The following is an 11695-nucleotide window of genomic DNA, read 5'->3' as shown; positions in this document are numbered from 1 at the left end:
TCCACTGTAACTCATAACACTTTGCATTCTGAGTTGCTATGATCCCCCAGACCAATCAGAAGTTCATTGTTGGGTCCAGGGGGAAGGGGGATATTGAGGAATCCAGCTGCTGGCTGTGAGCCTGCAGGCAGTTTCCCCTAGCAATAGCCCCTCCTCCCTCCTAACGCAGGTGCTGTTTTCAGAATGGGAGGGTGGAAAGGGAGAAGAGGGAGCTCAGTCTAGGGTTCCTTAGTTGGCACTGGAGGGTGAGGTGGGTTGATTGGAGCCCCTCCACCTTGGGGGTGGGGGTGGGGCAGGGGGCATTCAATCCATCCACACCATCTTCCAGCGTGGGCTGAAAAAACCTCAGACTGAACTTCATCTGCTCCCTTTCCCTCCTCCCATTCTGAAAACAGCTCCAAGGCTGGGAGGCAGGCAGACACAAGTTACTGAAGGTGGCTTCATCTAAAGATGAAGATGTTTCAAAACATAGCACCCTCAGCAACTTTTGCAATCCATCATGCAATGAGGGTTCAGATTTTTGCAGAACTAGGCTCTTTTAAAGTGCTTTGCAGCCATGTAATTTTATTTGGTCATGGCTGTAGAGTGCTTTCAGGGGCCAGATTGGGTGAATACTGCCACTTCTGTCTGCACTCTACGTGTCTCACTAATCTCTTATTTCTAGCCTCTGAAAACTGGCCTGAAGACCAGCGATTTGAAGATAGAAAAACTGAGGAAAAATTGTTTATTTTACATAGCTGCCACATTATATTGAGATGCCTTGGATAATTATGTTACACATTAAGCAATGTAATATGAGATGACAAGCTTAATCAAACATATAAAAGACAGGAAAACTGAAATGTTTAATACTATGAAGAGGTCAATTGACTCTTTCCTTTCAAAACTTTTCTTCCATTATAGTTATTTAATACTGTGAAAAAGACTTTTGCCATCATGGGCTGAAGTGCATTTTTCAGAAATGCTAGTTCAGCTCAGCAAAGAATGATAAGGTTTTCACTTAAATATCCACCATGCTTGTCACTGTTCAAGGCTAACTATGCCACTGACCCCTCTCAGTCTCCATCTAGGTTTTGGGGCATTTTTACATGTGCTCCAGGTATAGGGGGGATCACTTTAATTAGAGTGGCTCTGAGAGCTGCTCTTATTAAAGTGCCCACAGCATTGTGTGTATCAGCATCCCCACACTTAAAAATGGTGACGGGGATGCTTTAACTAAAGCTCATTGAATGAGCTTTAGGTAAAATGCCACCATCGCCATTTTGAAGTGTGGGGACGCTGATACACAAGACACAGAGGCTGAGTGGAGCATGCTAATTAGCATGTTCCAGCAGACTCAATTAATTCATTACAGCATGTTGGAGCACCCTCCCAGGAGACTACAGGCACCCTTGGTCTTCAGCCTTTAAAATCCACAGTTCTCCCACTCAAACCGGCTGGTTAAAATTATTCCTCAGCATGACTGTCTAGATTCAAGGCCTGCAGTTTTTTCTCTTCAGGAGCTGTGACCAATGTGTGAATACAATGACATAAAACTACTTAGTCAAACAGTTGTTAAAGCTCAATAAGAATCAAACATAATGTAAGAATCAAAACACAGCAAACAGTTCAAGTGAATCTGTCTTGCCTACAGCTTAGGAAGGCTTAGTTTATCCCAACTCCCTAACTCCTGGGGTTAGGGCTCCCCCATACATTTATTTTTCTATTTAAAGAGTTCAGGTTTGTATCCACTTCAAAGTTCTTTCCCTTTGGATTTCCCTCCCCCCATGACAAGCCAAGGCTGCTGAACTCAGTATGGCAAGGAGTAAACTTCAAAGGCTAGGGACAAACATTACACATAAACCAGTTTAACTGATCAGAAACTGGTTTAAACCTGTAACAGAACAGACATTCAGTGCACATAAAACAGTTTCAAAATGGCCCAAACTGGTCTGAGATAAACCTGGTTGAATGTAGTATCAGACTTAACTGATTTGGCTCAAACCAGTTTATGCGATGTCTGTCCCAGACCCTTTGCTGGTTTAAGTTAAACAAGACTCCCCCAGCATCCCAGCATGCTCCCTGAGCTGGGCTCTCTGCTCCAGCTCGCTAGGCTGGCCCCTACCCTCTGCTGCCCAGCTGGAGCAGGGACAGACAGGGGTGTGGGTCTGGCCAGAGAGGGGTTTAATTCCCCCCTCTCTGTGCCACCAGCAAGGACTCAAGCTGGGTCTGCCAGGCACTGCCCCCTCGCTGTGGCTGCAATGGAGCATCATGGCCCCTGAGGCAGGGTGGGGGGTGGGGGGTTAATCTCCCCTCTACCCCACTGGCAGCCGGGTCTGCCCACCATTACTATTGTGTTTGCTGCCTGCAGCAGAATAAGTTCCCTGCTGTCCCCTCCATCAGATGCTGGAGGGAGTAGGAATAACCCCCATCCCTACCGCCTCAAGGGGCCCTGTGAGCCAGCATCTGGCTGTGCCCCTGCCCCGCTGCTTCAGTGGGAGGGGACAGGGCCCTTGTTAGAGGCACCGGCCCCCATCATAGTGTCACAGAGCATGAGCCCCTTCCTGGTGGGGGCACTGCGCTGTGGTGGGGGCAGAGCTGCAGTGGGTTGCATGCAGCAGCACCCATGTCTGGAGTGGGCCAGAGCCCTGCAAGCCCCCCGCAGTGCCACTGCATTCTGCAGCATCTCTGCCACCCCACAGCATGGCCCCCTGCCAGGAAGAGTCTTGCGTTTGGGAAAACCGTGATGGGGCAGCCATGGTCGCTTGCCACTCCAGTGGCTAGGTAGGGGCAGGGCCAGATGCTGCCAGCAGGGCCCCGGGGTGGGGGGTGCAGAGAGCGGGGTTATTCCCTGTTCTGGCCCTGGGGCACTGCAGGCACTGCAGTCAGGTCTGCCTGGCCCAGCTGCAGACCCTGCTCAGTCTGATCTTGGGGCTAACCCCCTGCTTTCTGCTTGTTTGTGTTGGGTGGGTGGAGTGGGCAGAAAGCAGCTGGAGCCACAGCTCCCAGCACTGGGCAGAAACCACCAGGCTAAAGCTCTCCCCACCCTGAGCGCAGCGACGGGGTAGGAGCAGGAGCCGCAGTTAGGTGAGGGTAAGAGAACATCTCTGCTGAGCCCAGCTAGCAGCCAGCTTCCTTGACTCTGGCAGCTACTTCCCCTTTCGCCTCCTGCCTCTACCGTGCAGCTCCAGGAGTTGGGAGGGGAGGGATGTTGCTTCAGCCCAGAGCATGGAGGTCTGGTTCCAGCTGCCTTCCTCAGCCCACCCAGCCCAATGAGCAACCTCTGTAGGGGGGAGTGGGTAGAAAGCAGCTGGAGCTGGAGCCAGAACTCCACACTCTGAGCAGAAGCTTCCAGGCTAAAGCTCCCTCCCCCTCCCCACTCCCTCCTGCACTGCCGAGCAGTGCAGCGGAGCAGAAGTGGGAGGAGGAATAGCTGCTGGCTGGGCCCAGCAGGCCTGTTCTCCTCTGTCCACCTCCAGCTGTGGCTCTTGCCCTCCCGCGCAGTGGCACTTGGGGCAGGGGAGTTTTAGCTCTGTGACTTCTACCCAGTGCCTGGAGCTCTGGTTCCAGCTCCAGCTGCTTTCTGCCCAGTCTGCCAGTCTGGCACGATAAGCAGCTCCTGTGGGGGAGGGGGTTGGAAAGCACCTGGAGCTGGAGCTAGAGCTCCGTGCACTAGGTAGAGAAGGGAGTTATTACCCCCTCCCTCCAGCATCTGGTGAAGGGGGCAGGGAAGGAGTTTATCCCCCACTTGCCCTGTGCAGGGAGTGATCCGCAATGGCCTGGGCATATAGACCTTGGCTGTGGTCCCCTGGGGTAGAGGGGAAAATAATTCGCTTCCCTACCCCCTCTGCCTCAGGGGGCCGTTCCGGCTGATGTCTAACCATGCCCCTGGCTCTGCTGCTACCACAGCGAGGGAGGAGTGCCCAGCCGACTCTGGCTCTGGTTCATGGGACAGTGGGAGAAATTAAACTCCTCCCTGGACAGTTCACTCCCGGCTAGTGCCTGGGCTGGTCCCACCTCTCCAGCACAGCTTCCCTGCTGATGAAGGCTGCTCTAGCATCCCCCTTCCTCCCCACCCTGGCTCCTGGCCTGAGCCACTGCAGGCATTTGCCTTCATTTTGGGAATGTTATGCACTTGCAAATTGGTTCAATACAGGCAATTTAGACTAATCTGCAAAGATTGAATCAATTCAGGTTCCAGCTTTTTGAATGTCTGTCCCTAGTCAAAGGGACTGTCACTTACATCAACCATTTTAATATCCATGAATGCTGCTATCTAAACCTTATGGTCTCCATTCCTTTCGAACTGTAAGGCAGCTTCTGCTGATGTTAACCTTGGTAATCCTGTAGCCAACAACACAATCAAACTGACAGATGGAATATATAATATTGATAAAACATTACAGATATTGTCCATGTCATTCATGGACTCTTTTTTCCCCCAAACATTTAAAAAACATTTCTTAATTAAGATTACCCCTTGCCTGCAAGGTATGAAAACCAATTGTGAGATTAATTTTATACATGGATTTCAGAGACTTTCAGTGACTTTTTCTAGATTATACAACGAGTCAATGGCACAGTCAGGAATAAAACCCAGCTGTGACCTGCTGTGAGAATTAGATCATATCCCCTTTCTAAAAGATAATGCAGCATCATACCACTCATTACACCATTAAAATATATAATTTTACATATGATTAGAGGAATTGAGGGATGAATAAATATTGGTAGGAGTATGTAGAGGGATGGAAATCTGCCATCCTATTTTGTGCCTCACTGTGAGTAGTCCTATTGATTGCAATAAAGCTAGTCACATATCTGCTAACAGCATAATTAGAAAGTAGATTCACCAAACCAAACTGATCCTTTGGATCTTCTGCTACAAGAAAAAATGCAAGTTCAAGCCTTTCAAAAATCATGCCTTCTAAATGCTATATTTAGATGCTTTTTATTTGCTTTCTGATTTTGAGTTTCAGTACACTGGATTCAAAATTTTCTCTACAGCCATGGAGCTGTTTCTTGCTCAGAAGCTTATAGCTTTGGAAAATGGTTCTAAAAAATCCCACTTTTCACCACAGTGCCAGCACTTGGACAAGTTATGATATAACTTGCAGTGGCCCATTTTATTGATTTAAGAAGCCAAGATTTATATAAGTATGGGGAAAAAATGGCCATAAGCAGCATAAAAGGAATTTTTCAATCTCAGACATAAGGCTGGATTGTGTTCTCATATTTATGCATGTAAGGAAAGCAGAATCCTCCCCACAGGCCTGAAAGATCACATTTCCCTGTTATACCAAAGGCAAAAGAATTATGAAACATTTCTCCAGCTGATTTTTTTTCCCCCTTCAAACTGCAGTTGAAGGTGGTTATGGAAGTCTTCAAAACACTCTTCCTATGTACTTATTTATAATCAGTCATCTACAACAGTGTAAAATGCCATGTTTGCCAGTCTTTTAGACCATAAATCTGTAGTACTACTAACACTATATTGATTCTGGATTTCTGAGTGATGCATACTATATTCAGCAAATGAAAGATTTTTCCATAGTATGCGAGTGAATCACATTTTTTTCCACAAGTTATTTGTCAGCCCCTCAATGAAGCACCATGTTTTTCCCATTAAGCCACTTGGAGCTATCACCCAGTAGCTAGAACTTGTGGCAAAGTGTAGGTAATTAAAAAATGTGCATTGCTTTAAATCATATTTATTAAATAAGCGAGGCTGCCAGGATGCGAGATACCCAGTTGCTTTAGTAGAAGAATAACTAAAATGTTCCATTGCTGCAGTGGTTATATTTGCTCGACATGCTGTGCAGGGTGAAGAGGTAGAAATGGAATTTTTCTCTAATCAGAAAATAAATACACTCAATACAAATGAGAAATGGACTTCAGTCTTAGAAATAAGAAATTTCTTGTAGTTTCATTCATGACATCATTTTGAGTGTGTAAAGATTATGCCAACAAAGCAGTACATGACTGAAGATAAAATACAACATTTAAAATCCTTACACAGTCCCCTCAAAATGCTTATCACATAAAAACTACACAAGAGATTTGTGGCTGATAAATTTCTTCTGCTAATAAAGAGAGAGTCTCTGTCATCTTCACATTGAGTAGTACCTCACACTGCAAGAAATCCCATAAAAAGTACATTCCTTTCCTTCCTTCATTACTGTCTTGGGAAAGAATGGCAGGTGTTTACCCCTAAATGTGCCCCATGTAAGGAGTTCTGCTCTGCATAGACCTGTAGTCCAAGGAACAATCTAGGCTTGAAAAATAATATACAAATACTTTTTTGTTGTAATAATATCCAGCTCCTATTTGCCCCTTGTCATTTATTTACCTCAGAACACTTCTGGAGAATAACTAGTATTATCCCCACTTGACAGACAGTGAAACTAATCCCATAGAGGTGAAGGGCCATACTCAAAGGGACAGGGACAGAGCTGGAATAAACATAAGTCTTCTGCATTTCCAATGCAGCCTTAGGACCCCACTGCCTCCTGATCAGCCCAAAGACTACTAATTCCTCCATATCTAATGAATAGGGGCTCAATATTGGAAACATTTATTTATGTGAGTAGAACTCCCGTAATAAAGGGACACAAGGAAATAAAATAGAGGTGAATATAAATATGAATATGCTTGTACTCCCATTTACTTCAAAGACATTTGTGAATAAGGGTTTGTAGGATCAGGTTTTTGGCTTTTTAAAAAAACCCTAAATGCTAATCTGGAATGGTGATATATTAAAATGGATCTAAAGTTTGACATTATGTACTGCATCACTGCTGAGAGCAGGGAAACATGAACTGCTTAGGATCTACCTGTTTGTGGATACAGAGAAGGCTTCATTTTCTAGAGCTGGTAACTGTCACAAGAATAAAATCCATGCACTTGGCCAGCTCCTCAGCTGGTGTAAATTAGCTTTGATAAAGCTACATTGATTTGCTCCAGCTGAAGAACTGGTTCATTATTGTGTTAAGGATTACAAAGTCTCCCGCGGACTGTTTTCCTGTCCCCGCCCCCAACTATGATTACTATGAAAATCAAATAAACTTTAATACAGCAAACCATCATTCCTCAACCTCTAGATACAGTAAAGCATTGCCAAAGTTATGCAGCAAAATTACCCATTGCTTGAATTATGACTTGCAAACTTAGAGCACTGAAGATTTAGTGTTTGTTAGCAGAGCTCAAATTAAAGGAGACTTTTTTTAGTAGAACAAGTTATTACATTTACCTTCTATTCATGCTTTAAATGACTTATTTTAAATCACATGGTTCTATCTATAGCAGTTAAATGTGGGCCATGAGAAGTGTAAATAATGTGAAAAAGATAAGCTAAACTTTCCACCAGGCCTGTAGCAAATACAATTGAACAGGGGTGCATCCAGAGGGGGTACAGTGTCAAAGGTGCACACCCTCACTCCTTTTGGACTATGCTGGGAGCAGGAGCAGGGATTTTTTAAATCCCCAAATCAAGTTAAAAATACTATACTGTCATCCTCGTCTTGGCACCCCTTCCCTTCTCCTTGGTCCTCAGCTTCACAGGCACTCTCCTGCTGTTAGTGCTCCTGTACCTGCTGTTCCCGGCTGACGCAGGGGGCTCCAGAGTCTCTCCGGCCTGTCCAGGTGGGAGCAGTAGTAGCAGGCCTGGTGCCTCTTCTCCTCCTGGTCCCCCAGGTATTCCTTGCCAACCCAGGACTGAGGAGCATGTATGAGTTGGTAAAACCGCCTGCTGCCATTTTCTGCTGAACGTAAGTTATGATCTTCTTAGTGTCTCTAATTTGATGATTTTCTTTCTTTTTCCCCACCCTCTTGCCATGTACTTCTTTCATACTTCTTCTAGAAATATTCCTGGAATATTCTTAGGTATAATACACTTTGTATTAAGTATGCACAAGACTGGAATTTAAAGGAATGGGAAGCAAATTTTCAGCTAATTTTTCTTCATATAGGATCCTCTAAGTTACCAGAATTAGATTTTAGTTGCTTTTGAAAAGACACGGGTGTGTCATGTCAAAATGACAAGGAAGAAGCCAGAGAATCTTGTAGAATATAGTCTGAATGCTCCTGTCAAAGACCAGCACTAAATAAGCATTATAAGGCACAACCCAAACCTGCAGTAAAAGGACATTCCAACCAGAGAGGAGTTTCCCCATTCATGCTGTGCTTCAGGCTTCCATCCTTCGTTTCTGGAGAGGCTTTCCTATTCCTCGTATGAGAAGCATATAAGGCTGCTTAGGGTCTAACGTCATATTAGGGATATGGCAAGGTAGAGTTTCACCTTATGTTCTAACTAAATCAGAGCTGTATAGCATTCGCTTTTGTAAGCAGAGGGCTTACTTGATCAGATGTGTGATGAAGTAAGCCCTCTGCTTACAAAAGCTTATGTTATACTTCTCAGATTTACTTAGTCTATATGGTGCAAATGTATTTTGCCTTCTGCCTGACTTCAGATTAACATGGCTAACTACTACTCTGTATTAGGGATATAGGGTGTGAGATGTGGGGTTTGAGAACTTGAAGAATTTGCCTCCCTTACTGTCTTGGTCTGCCCATTGGAACCTAGCTTAAGGGAACACCTTGTATTGCTACAATAGATGTTCCAATACAAGGACTGCTATGGATTGCTCCAATACAAGGCATCAATGTCATTGCTCTTTATTCCCTTTACTTCCTTTCACCTTATGTTCCAGCATATTAGAACTGGAAAGAGAAACATAAAATTCTTCATCTCATACTGCCTACTGAAGAAATATATTTGAAGTCAATAGCAGTTCTTCTGTTTCAGAGCCTGCAGAACTGGGCTCTCGGCAAGCAATGCATTCCTTGCAGTAACATTCTTTAGGAGTTCCAAGGCAGACAAAATATACTTCACCAACCTCAGCCTCATAATCGTCATTTCCCAGTCATTTTCATTTGGTGGTTCACTGGCATGCAATGGAGACTGGGAATGTTTTGTGTTTGATAGACATTTTGGAATTAAATCTGAACTCTCTCAAGCAATCTCAAATTCTTGACCTATTATTATGAGTTGCATTTAAAATGCTCAAGAAACTGCCAGTTTGTCTTTTCCATGTTGGAAAACATGAATGAGGCCTCAGTTGCTGGACTTATAAGTTGGGTAAAATGAATATATCCATAATTCCACTAGTCTTGCTATAGAATTAGACTCTCCATTCTTTTTAACAAGTTTCTTGATTGTCAGAGTCTATTTCCCTTTTATATTTTAATAAATCCTTCAAGACGTCTACTAGTAGCAGGATTTCATGAATATTCATGAAGATTGTAGTAGACTTGACCAGGTGGAGTATATTTATTAACTTAGTATTCACTGGCCCATGAAGTGTGCTGGCCAATAGACATCTAAGAAAAGTGATTAAGCTTTTCAAGAACGTTTTCTGTTAGAGCACATTCCTTTATTTTTTCAATTTTCAATTAAAAATTCCTGCAAAAGAACACTCATAGAACTCCTATGAAAGATCTAGCAGCCCCGAGGTTTTTTTCCCCCCAGGTTATAGAGTCTTTGTAAGCAAATAAGCAGTATATTTATTCCAATGCAAAGAATTAATATTTCCAGCAAAGAGAAGTTAGTATGTCTGTTTGCCAAGAGCTTCTGACTCATCTCCTTATTTTTGAGAACACACTCTTGGGTGTATTGAAAAAAGAGAATGGTTTTTCTGCTGGCTTCTCTCTCCACAGGTTCACTCACCCTGAGATCTTAGGACAATGATTCTCAACCTTTTCCAGACTCAAGGCTCGGTCTACATGAGACACTGACTGTTCAGTTGTTACTTGTATAAACAAGTTCTAAATGACTGTGCAGGAAGTGGAGTTACTGTGCAGTTACACTACCAAGCAACTTTTTCATGATGCTGACTGTGCAGTAGCCCATGACTACTACTGCACAGTAAGGCTGTGCGAAATTTCACCCAGTGTTTTGTTTTGAGACTGTTTCGATGAGTTTCAAGCTCAAAGCAGTGAAATAGAAATGAAACAAAAGCCTTTGAAACAGCTTCAAAATGAAACAAGGACCCTCAAAATATTTTGAAAGCTGGGGCCAGTGGCAGCTCCAATATTCCTGGCATGGTTTGTGGCCAGTGCCGGTCCCAGCTGGCAGCACCAGTCCCCTGTCATATAGCAGGCAGATTGGGGGCCCCCCATGCCTTTGGGAGGAACTGGGAGAGCCATGCAGCACTCCTGGTGGTGCAGGGGGAGGGGGCCTTGATAGGCCTGCCAGATCACAGGAGGCTGTTTCTGCCACCTAGGATGGCGCTGGACGCAGCCCACACCCAGTGCCAGGAAGACAGGTGCTGCTGCTGGCACCAGCCGGTAGCACCAGCCTTCTGTCATCCGGCAGGCAGATCGGGGGCCCACCCACATTCCTGGGAGGGCTTCAGGGGCTGTGCTGGTCTGCTCACAGGGGTGTGGGCCCCCAATCTGCCTGCTGGATGGCAGGAAGCAGGTTCTGCTGCCTGCAGCTAGTACCAGCCAGGGCCATCCCTGGAGGTGGTGAATTGGGGTGACTGCCCCAGGCCTTGTGCTTTGGTGGGCCCCATGGAGCCAGGGGTAGTGGCCATGGAGGCTCTGCATTGCTGCCACCAGCTCTGTATCTGGCTGCTTGCTACCAACCCACTGCCACCAGCGCCACCACCGATGGCAGCAGCAGCTTCTTTGCATCCAGCGCACGCAGGATGGGGGTGGCCGCAGTTCCCCACAAGGGCTAATTTGCCCCGGGACCTGCACCAGAGCTGATCCTGGGGTGGGGGTGGCCCCCCACATGAGCTGATTTGCCCTGGGGCCCGCAATTGCAGGCCCCAGGTGGCAGAACCAGCCTCCTGTCATCTGGCAGGCAGATCAGGGGCCCATCCCCCTGGGAGCATTCTGGCATAGCCCCCGCAGCCCTCCCAGGGGTGTGGACATGCCCCTGATCTGCCTGCTGGATCACAGGAAGTTGCTGCTGCCCGCTGGGGCCAGCAGCAGCACTGATCCTCCTGGTGCTGGATGTGGGCTGTGCCCAGCACTGTCCTAGGTGGCAGGGGCAGCCTCCTGTGATCTGGCAAGCCAATTGGGGCCTTCTGCACCTCCAGGAGGGCTTTGGGTCTCTGCTGACTCCTCCCAGGATTGCAGGGGGCTCCCAATCTGCTGTCTGGATGACAGGAGGCTGGTGCTATTGGTTGGGACTGGCGCTGGCCTTCCGTGCCTGGAAGATTGGTGCTGCTGCTGGCCCCAGCCAGCAGTACCAGCCTCCTGTCATCCAGCAGGCAGATTGGGGGCTCACCCGCACCCCTGGGAGTTTCAAAATGTTTTGAGTTTCAAAGCCAGGCTTACTTGGCTTCAGCACTGGTCCCAACCGGCAGCAGCAGCTTCCTGTCACCCAGCAGGAAGATGGAGCCTGCCTGCACCCCCAGGAGGGCTGCAGGGCTGTGCCAGACTGCCAGATCACAGGAGGCTGGTGCTACTTTCATAGATTCATAGATTCATAGATGTTAGGGTCGGAAGGGACCTCAATAGATCATCGAGTCCGACCCCCTGCATAAGCAGGAAAGAGTGCTGGGTCTAGATGACCCCAGCTAGATGCTCATCTAACCTCTTGAAGACCTCCAGGGTAGGGGAGAGCACCACCTCCCTTGGGAGCCCGTTCCAGACCTTGGCCACTCTAACTGTGAAGAAGTTCTTCCTAATGTTCAATCTAAATCTGCTC

Source organism: Alligator mississippiensis, chromosome 10 (assembly GCF_030867095.1).
Source record: "Alligator mississippiensis isolate rAllMis1 chromosome 10, rAllMis1, whole genome shotgun sequence".
NCBI lineage: Eukaryota > Metazoa > Chordata > Crocodylia > Alligatoridae > Alligator > Alligator mississippiensis.
Note: the sequence above shows the minus strand (reverse complement) of the source record.